Raw genomic sequence first — 8562 nt, 5'->3', positions numbered from 1 at the left:
TTTTCTTTTAGTCACTTATAAGAATATTCCTAAGTAATATATAAATTTGTTCTGTGTTTTAGGAAGTTTATGACTGACTTTTTAGTCTCAGTAATATGTTACTGAGGCAAAATACTGAGATAACATATATTATAGCACCAATATAAAAATATTGATGCATACAATTAAATTTCATCTATTTTTTCTGTTCTATAGCATTCTAACATATGAATATACCAACATTATTTGGCTAGACTACTCTTGGTATATATTTGAGTTTTTTCCTAGTTTTTGCTATGAGCATATGAGTAAGTACTATTACTGTAGATATATAATAACACAACAAAGATTCTCAAGGTTTGCCCTGAGGATGATGGGTAGGATGTGGAGCATGTGACTGACTTTACTGTTGCCCAGAATGACCATCATAACTGGGAAAAGCCTCTGGGGCTCCCAGGGACTCATAACCAAGAGAGCTGGTGTTTAGGGCTCCCAACCTAACTTCCCTATAAGGTGCTGGAAAGCTAACAACAGTGTTGCCAGAATGTTCCCAGAGTAGTTTAGATGAGCTCTCTGGTCTACTCATCAGTGAGGCCCTCCTCACCCGTCTCTGCCCCTGCTGTAGTGACCACCCACACTTTGTGGCAGGAGACTGAATCTTAGTCAACCATGCCTGATCACCTGACTCTTCACATTTGACTTTCTCCCTCAGAGCCAGTTCTGTGACTGCACTGTCAGCTCCCCAGTCTCCACAGTAGGAATGTCATCTTCCGAGGGCTCAGCTTCCGCCCAGCTCTCACTGTCTCCTCACCCAGGCAGTCTTTACACATCTATTTTTAATACGTTGTTTCCTTGGTCAGTCTCGTGGCAATAACTGGTTAAGCTTTAATTTGCGTTCCCCTAATTGCTAATGAGTTTGAACATCCTTTGGTCATTCACATTTTCTCTGTCATGAAGGCAGAGGTCGGCAGCTTTTTTAGTTTGTTTTGCTTTTTAAAAAGCGAATCATACAAATTATCAGTTATCGCCAATATTTCCTCTAATTCTGTGACTAGATTTTTTTTCTCCTCTATTATGAGACTTCTGTAAACAGACTTTCTTGGCGTTTTGTTTGTTTGTTTTGCTTTTTCCCTTCCTTTCTCCTTTCCTTGTTCCTTCTGTCCTGCGTCTCTTTATTTCTTGTTTGTGTGTGTGGAGGGGCAAGGAGAAGCCTACAATTTGACTCTATCATTCTCCACCTCATTTGGGGGCAGGGTCTCTCGCCGAAACTAGAGCAGCCGCCAGCAGACCCCAGGCATCTTCCTGTCTCTGCCTTCACCAGATGTGTGCACCGCGGGCGCATGCGCACCGCACACTGCGCCCTGCTGGGCATCCCAGCCAAGGTAGTCAAGCTTTCACAGCCATTTCCCCAGCCTCCTGTAAACATAATTTCTTAATTTTAATTTAAATTTAGTTAATGTATTGATTTTTTACTTTATGGTGTGTGTGTGTAGTTTACAAATTTCTTTCTTATTCTTGGGAAAGTCAGGTAGTTGCCTTGATTTCCCCCTAGAAGTTTTATATTTTAACCATTTGCTTTTGGAACTTTAATCTTGAAATTGATGTTGGGGAGAAGGCTGAAGTCCAATTTAACTTTTTTCATATTGTTTATCAACCCAGCACCATTTAACGGAATATCTGTATTTGTGAGCCTAAAAATACCTTTTTTCTTTTTCTTTCTTTCTTTCTTCTTCTTCTTCTTCTTCTTCTTCTTCTTCTTCTTCTTCTTCTTCTTCTTCTTCTTCTTCTTCAACAAATTTTAGATTTAAAAACTGAAGAAATATTTATATTTTTACAGTTACTATTTCCTTTGTTTTGTTAAAAGATATACTTAAGAGTATTAAAAATGTAAAGGGTTCCTTTGAATAGATACTAGCTCCAGTACTGGGTTACTCCAGATGGCAAATAGTTGGTTCTTGGGCTCCAACAAGGATCATAGAGGGTGTCGACCAGATGGGCAGGGAAGAAAGACAAAGTAAATATTTGGTTAAAGTGAACAGAGATCCTAAGTAGGTCAATCCAGTGGAAAGTACCTAGTTAGAGGTTAGCAGGGGTTTCTGATTGGTTTAGCTTAAATCTTACTCTTCAGACTGAGATGAATTTGGCGTTGTTTAGAAGAACCTCAGATCCCTGCAGCTGTCTCAACCCAATAATTTCCCATCTACGTCAGACCAGCGGTTCTCAACCTTCCTAATGCTGTGACCCTTTAATACAGTTTCTCATGCTGTGGTGACCCCAACCATAAAGTTATTTTGTTGCCACTTCATAACTGTAATTTTGCTATGGTTAGGAGTTGCAATGTAAATATCTGTTTTCCTATGGTCATAGCGATTCCAGTGGAAATTACATTCAACCCTGAGGGGTAACCTGATGGGTAACACCATTCAACCCATGGTGTAAAACAGCCCTTCTCGCTGGATGCTGCACAGACGTGAGATTGCTCCAATGTCTGACCTCAAAGACATTCTTGCCTTTGGATAGAACAAGTCCCTTGCCGGGAGCTTCATCAGGAGTATTTTCTCTCCCTAGGTCTTCGGTATTTCTATATAAATTTCAAAGCCACCTTTTGGGTTCTGCAGCCAAATAAACAAAAGGTTAAGATTTTGATAGCCTCAATTCTGGAAAAAAATAGATGTCTTTACAAACTGAATTTTCTAACCCATGAACATGATATATCTTTGTTTTTATTTACTAAAAAAAATTACTAAAGTTTTGTTTTAGTTATTTTTCTGTTGCTGTGACAAATCACCATGACCAAGAGCAGCCCACGGGAGATTGTGTTTTGGCTCAAGGTTCTGGATGGAGGATTTATAAAGTTGACGTATTGGGGGGAGGGGGTGGCAGCAGGGAATGGGTTCAGGAGGTTGAGAGGTCACATCATCTCTCTCTCTCTCTCTCTCTCTCTCTCTCTCTCTCTCTCTCTCTCTCTCTCTCTCTTCCTCTCGCATTACCTTGTTTAAATTTGTTCTGACCACTTCCACAGATGTTAGGGTTCTGGCAGTATCTGTTCTGTTATTCTGTTTGTGGTAACTTTCTGGATTTCACAAGTTTTTGTGGACTACAAATGACCCCCTTCTCAAACTTTCCCTGCAGGCTGATATAATTCACAGATCTTCTTTGCTACATGAACAATCTCTTTTTTCTTTTATTGAAAATAGTTTCTTTTCTCAATCACTATATTCTGATTACAGTTTCCCCTCCCTCTACTCCTCCCAATCCCTTCCCATTTTCCCTCCTCTCCTCATCCACTCCTTTTTTGTCTCTCATTAGAAAATAGCAGGCTTCTATGGGATAACAACCAAACAGGACAAAATAAAGTATAAGAAGATAAAATAAACAAGCAAAAACGGGGTTGGGGATTTAGCTCAGTGGTAGAGCGCTTGCCTAGCAAGCAAGGCCCTGGGTTCGGTCCCCAGCTCCGAAAAAAAGAAAAAAGAAAAAGAAAAAAAAAAAAAGCAAAAACATTGAGGCTGGACGAAGTGATACAACAGAAGGAAAAGAGCCCAAAAGCAGGGACAAGAACCAGAGACCCACTTGTTCACATGGTTAGGAGTTCCATAAAACCAAACAACCAACCAAACAAAACAAAACCGAGAGCTATATATACACAAAGGACCTGGTGCAGGCCCATTTGGGCCCAGTGCTTGCTGCATTCCTCTCTGTGAGCTCACATAAGCCTTGCTAAGTTGATTCAGAGAGCCTTGTTCTCCTGGTGTCCTCCATCCACCTCCTCTTCCATGGGGCCCCTTGATCTCTGACGGGAGGGATTTGATGGAGACGTCTCCTTTAGATCTGTGTGTTCCAAGGACTCTCTGAGTAATATCTGGATGTGAGTCTGCATCTCTTCCTGTCTGCTGCCGGAGGAGGCTTTGCTGGTGACTGAATAAGACACGGGTCTATTTCCCTGCCTGCTCAGCCAAGAGATTGCATTATCAACCACACGAAGAAAGCAGGGAATGAAGTAGGAGTGGGACAAAACTCTAGCCAATCCAAGCCCACCCACAGTGACGTACTTCCTCCAGCAAGGTTATCCATTCCAAAGTTTCCATGACCTCCCCAGACACTGCTGGTCGAGGTAAACCGAGTGTTCAAACACCTGAGGCCATGGGACACATTTTTCATTCAAAGCAACACAAGATTATAAACAAGGCTTATAATTTCTTGCCATTTAAAGATCTTTTAAATAATGCTATTAAGAATGATACTTAATGTTTCATTCCCAGAGCTGGAGAGATGGTCCAGTGGTTCAAAGTATCTATTCCTCTCCTAGAAGACCTGAGTTTAGTTCCCAGCACCCACATTGCTGGCTCACAATTACCTGCAGCCTCAGCTCCATGGGGTCCCACTCCCTCTTCTGGCCTCCGCAGGCAAGTGCTCTCACACGCGCATGCCTTTCTCACACCTACACATAAGAATAAAAAATCTTTAAAAAGGATTTAAAAAAAATTACTTGTTTGTGTTGGTAAGTAGGATGAAGTTGATTTTCTCGTAGTTTCTTGTAAATGTTAGCAGTTCGCCCTGTGGGGTTTTTCTCTCTACCTCCACAGGCCTACCTCCAGCACCTCCAGTGAAGGTGCTTTTATTTCCTCTTTGTCTTGCCCCTCTGCTGACCTGTGACGACAGAGAGTCATGGGAACGCTTGCCTTGTCTCTTACCTTAAAGGGCATGTTTCCAGCACCCCGCTGTCTGGCTAGGGTTATCACCATAAGCATTTCCTTGTGTTGGGTGACTTTTCATCTATTTTGAGTGTGTTGCTATTCTTTTAAAAAAATTTTTTTGAGAAAGAAACCACCGCCTTTTCTCCCACTTGAGGCTGCATTGCGCGATTAAAGAATGTCCCGGGTTCCACTGGGGAAAGTCCTCCTAAGGAATGTCTTCTGGCATACAGAGGCTCCCAGCAAGATTCAGGAGGAATCCGACATGTGGAAATCAGAGAACTAGAGAAGCAGACGGAGGATGTTTACCAGGGGACCAGAAAGAACGCAGTACCCAGAGGCTCAAGTCAGATGAGAAGTGATGGTTTTGATGAAGAAAGTCAGAGAGACTGCTACAGGTCAAAGAATGAAATTTCTGGGGCCCTAGAAGATGATTTTAAGGCTAAATCCTGGAACAAGAAGTTATATGATTATGGGTCCAAGATACCAGACAGATGGGGTCACAGTGGCTATAAAGAGACAGAGACGCATCCTGAAGAGATTGAAACATACAGTAGCGATCAGCAAGACATTACCAATGGGGGAAAAACATCTCCCCGGATAGAATCATCTGCCCACGCATCCCATAAACATAAGAAGTCAAAGAAATCCCTTAAAAAGAAATGGAAAAGGGTCGCGCGCGCGTACACACACACACACACACACACACACACACACACACACACACACACACCCCAGAAGAGAAACAGAAAGGAAACTACGGGCATAACAGCAGATTCCTCAAGTGAGTTCTCAGAGGAAACTCGTACCAGGAAAAGGAAGCAAGCACACAAGAGCAAGAAAAAAATCTCCTAAAATTCCTTTCCCTTTAGGGGGAGAAAGCGGTATTTCTCAGTCAGATGATTTTGCATCTAGCAATTCTAAGGAAATCGAGGAAAGAGACACTAAGAAAATGAAAAGGAAAAAGAAAGGGAAAGGCGTCCATGCTCCTGTGCCTAACCCTGAGGTACAGGAGAGGACAAGCAAGTGCACGGAACTGGAAAGTGGCTACCAGGTCCAGGTCTGCTGAGAGCTCAGAGGATGGCTAAGTGGGAAAGCGGCAGTCCTGACTTAAAAATGGGAGTTGCTGGTGACTCCTATAGCATAGGAATCTGAGGTCAGAGGTCAGAGTTATCCTGCCACAGATTACCCCCCCCCATTTTGGCTTGTTAATCTCTGTCCCTTTTTTTTTTCTTTTTCTTTTTTTTTCTTTTTTTTTTGGAGCTGGGGACTGAACCCAGGGCCTTGCACTTGCTAGGCAAGCGCTCTACCACTGAGCTAAATCCCCAACCCCCCCTTTTTGTATTAATAGGGAATCTTATTTTGATAAGGGTTCTTGAAGAGATTATTTTTTCCATTAATCACTTAGGTAGGGACACATATACAGCAAATTAAAGAACCCAGACAGCTGCACTTGTAATGACCTGGGCACACCAATTGGAGTGTTGGATTTGGTGGACTCAAGGGTCTGGGATGAAGGAGGAGGACTGAATAATGCTAAATAGAATGGTTTGACAAGGAGACCTTGTTATTTACACAGGACGTATACTGCCTCAGGCTTGGTGCTTTGGGTTCTTCTGCCCTAAGCATCTAGCTTACTTAGTGAGGCAATAGTTAGAAGAACAAACCCTTTCCCTGTGTGGTAATATCTACAGATGATAAGGAACATAGGGTTTTCAGCCTAATTTCCCTGCTGGTCAGGGTCTGCAGCTACATTTGGTGTAACCCAAACATAACAGTAACTGGGTAGTGAATGTTTTTCTAGCTCCATTGCTGTATATTGCCTAAATGGGCTTGTGTTTGAAATTATTTGTTTAGTTGTCCTATCAAATGGAAAGAATTAGGAAGTAGTCATGTTGCCAATGATGCTTTCAAAGAGATTCAGGATATCAGTCATCTAAATGTCTTTTCCCGCCCTGTTTTTGCTGAGTTGGGGATTGAACCGAAGGCCTTGCATGTACTAGGCAAGTGCCCTTCCACTGAGCCACACCCCCAGTCCTGTTGTTTTTCTTGTTCATTTCTAATTCTATTAATGGATTTCAGATTTTCCCTGAAACCAGTTGAATCGGTTCCAAATGAAACATACTTCTCAGGGACATACCCACTTCCCAGTCTGACGTAGTGTTTTGATTATCAAGAGCATATTATTTCCCCCTGCTTTTTGCTGTGATCCTGATATTAAAAGAAGCAAAGATACCACTGGAAAGTAGCTGGCAGAACAGCTAACTTTTCATCAAGAGGGATGATAAAATGCCATTGACAGGGTTTTGGTTTTGAGGTTGTCACTTTGGTACTGGGTGAAGTGCACGGAAACTCCAGACTGTGGGTCATGGTTCTGCCACTAGTCAAGTTCTACAGTAGGTTAACTAACCTCCCTGGCCTACTTTCTGCACATGTAATACAATGGTACTTCATGGCTAGCATGACAGACACCAACAACAGAAAAAGACAATGCTGGGGCTAGAGAGATGGCTTAGTGGTTAAGAGCACTGACTGCTCTTCCAGAGGTCCTGAGTTCAATTCCCAGCAACCACATGGTGGCTCACAGCCATCTGTAATGAGATCTGATGCCCGGTGTGTCTGAAGACAGCTACAGTGTACTCATATGCATAAAGAATAGGACAATGCTGACATTCCATGATGTGGCATTTTATAGTTCTAACTAAATTTGTGTTCCTAATGGAACATATTTCTAATAAAGTTCACATTCTTAAAATAAAAAAGAAAATAAAAAAATTATGAAGGCTAGCTTTTATGACATGACTTTCCCTACTAGAATATATGTGATTATGTTCTTTTTATTAATATGATCAACATTTCATACACCATGATTGTCTTCATTTTTGCTGCTGTGTGATCCTGGGAAATGAACCTAGAACCTCTCACATGCCAGGCCATCTTTGCATTTCATGCGATGTTCACTCTATGATTTTTTTTATATGTTACTTAAATAAATTTTCTAATTAAAATATTCTCACATTTATGGTTTGCGATGTTCGTTTCCTCACTGTTCTTAGCTGACTTGATGCCAAGAGTGCTTTTTATGTCTTACAAGGGGAAGTTTCAGGTTCACAGCAAAATTGAAAAGAAGGCACAGAAACTTCCTATATACCCGTGGCCCTCAGTCTGTGGCTAGTCTCACCATTATTGATATTTGCTACCAGAGGGCACATTTGTCCTAGTTGAGAAGCCTACAGTGACACATCATAGTCACCCCCAAGTTCTGTGACCCTCAGGCCATTCTTGCTGCTGTAGATCATGGAGGAGGCTCTCATGCATGTATCCTGGCATGTGTCTACATTTCAGGGGTGTATGGTCTTCTGTTTAAGGATGGTTTATGGGCCTAAAAACTCCTTTGTGCTTGGGATATTCGTGCCCTCGTTCCTTCCTTCTGAGATTGCTTAAGTAAGAACATCAAGACAAAGGTAAGATGCAGACATGAGAAGAAAGGCGAGCTAGGTTAGAGGCTAGAATGCAGGATTTATGCCCTGAGCATTCTTACATGGCTAGGGATTTGGCCTCAAGTCTCTTAGCAATGGATTTAAATCGGTTTCATAATTCACAGAAATTAACCAGATAGTGTCAAGGAAGCTGTTTGGAAGCAGAACAAGATTTTTACGAGGTGACCCCCAAATGGTCTAGGGACTGTTCCGTGAAGTTGAATTACTTGAGTTCCAACCCCATTTTACAGTTTAATGGCTATGTCCTTTGTACAAGTTGCCTAATCTCTGAGTGGTCCAGTTTGTTCACATGTTAAGATGATTATGGTATCTACTCATCGATGTGCTTCGCTGATCAAATGAGTCAACACACGTTAATTGCTTTGTAAAGTGATTTTATTTTATTTTCC

At 41.8% G+C, this 8562-nt stretch overlaps 1 pseudogene; it reads left to right on the top strand.

Annotated features, from left to right (window-relative positions):
- Positions 1 to 4851: 4851 nt before the first annotated feature.
- LOC116906084 lies at positions 4852 to 5761 on the top strand (annotated as a pseudogene).
- The last annotated feature ends 2801 nt before the right edge of the window (positions 5762 to 8562 follow it).

Source organism: Rattus rattus, chromosome 7 (genome assembly GCF_011064425.1).
Source record: "Rattus rattus isolate New Zealand chromosome 7, Rrattus_CSIRO_v1, whole genome shotgun sequence".
In the NCBI taxonomy this organism is placed as follows: Eukaryota; Metazoa; Chordata; class Mammalia; order Rodentia; family Muridae; genus Rattus; species Rattus rattus.
This window is presented reverse-complemented; position numbering and strand designations above follow the sequence as displayed.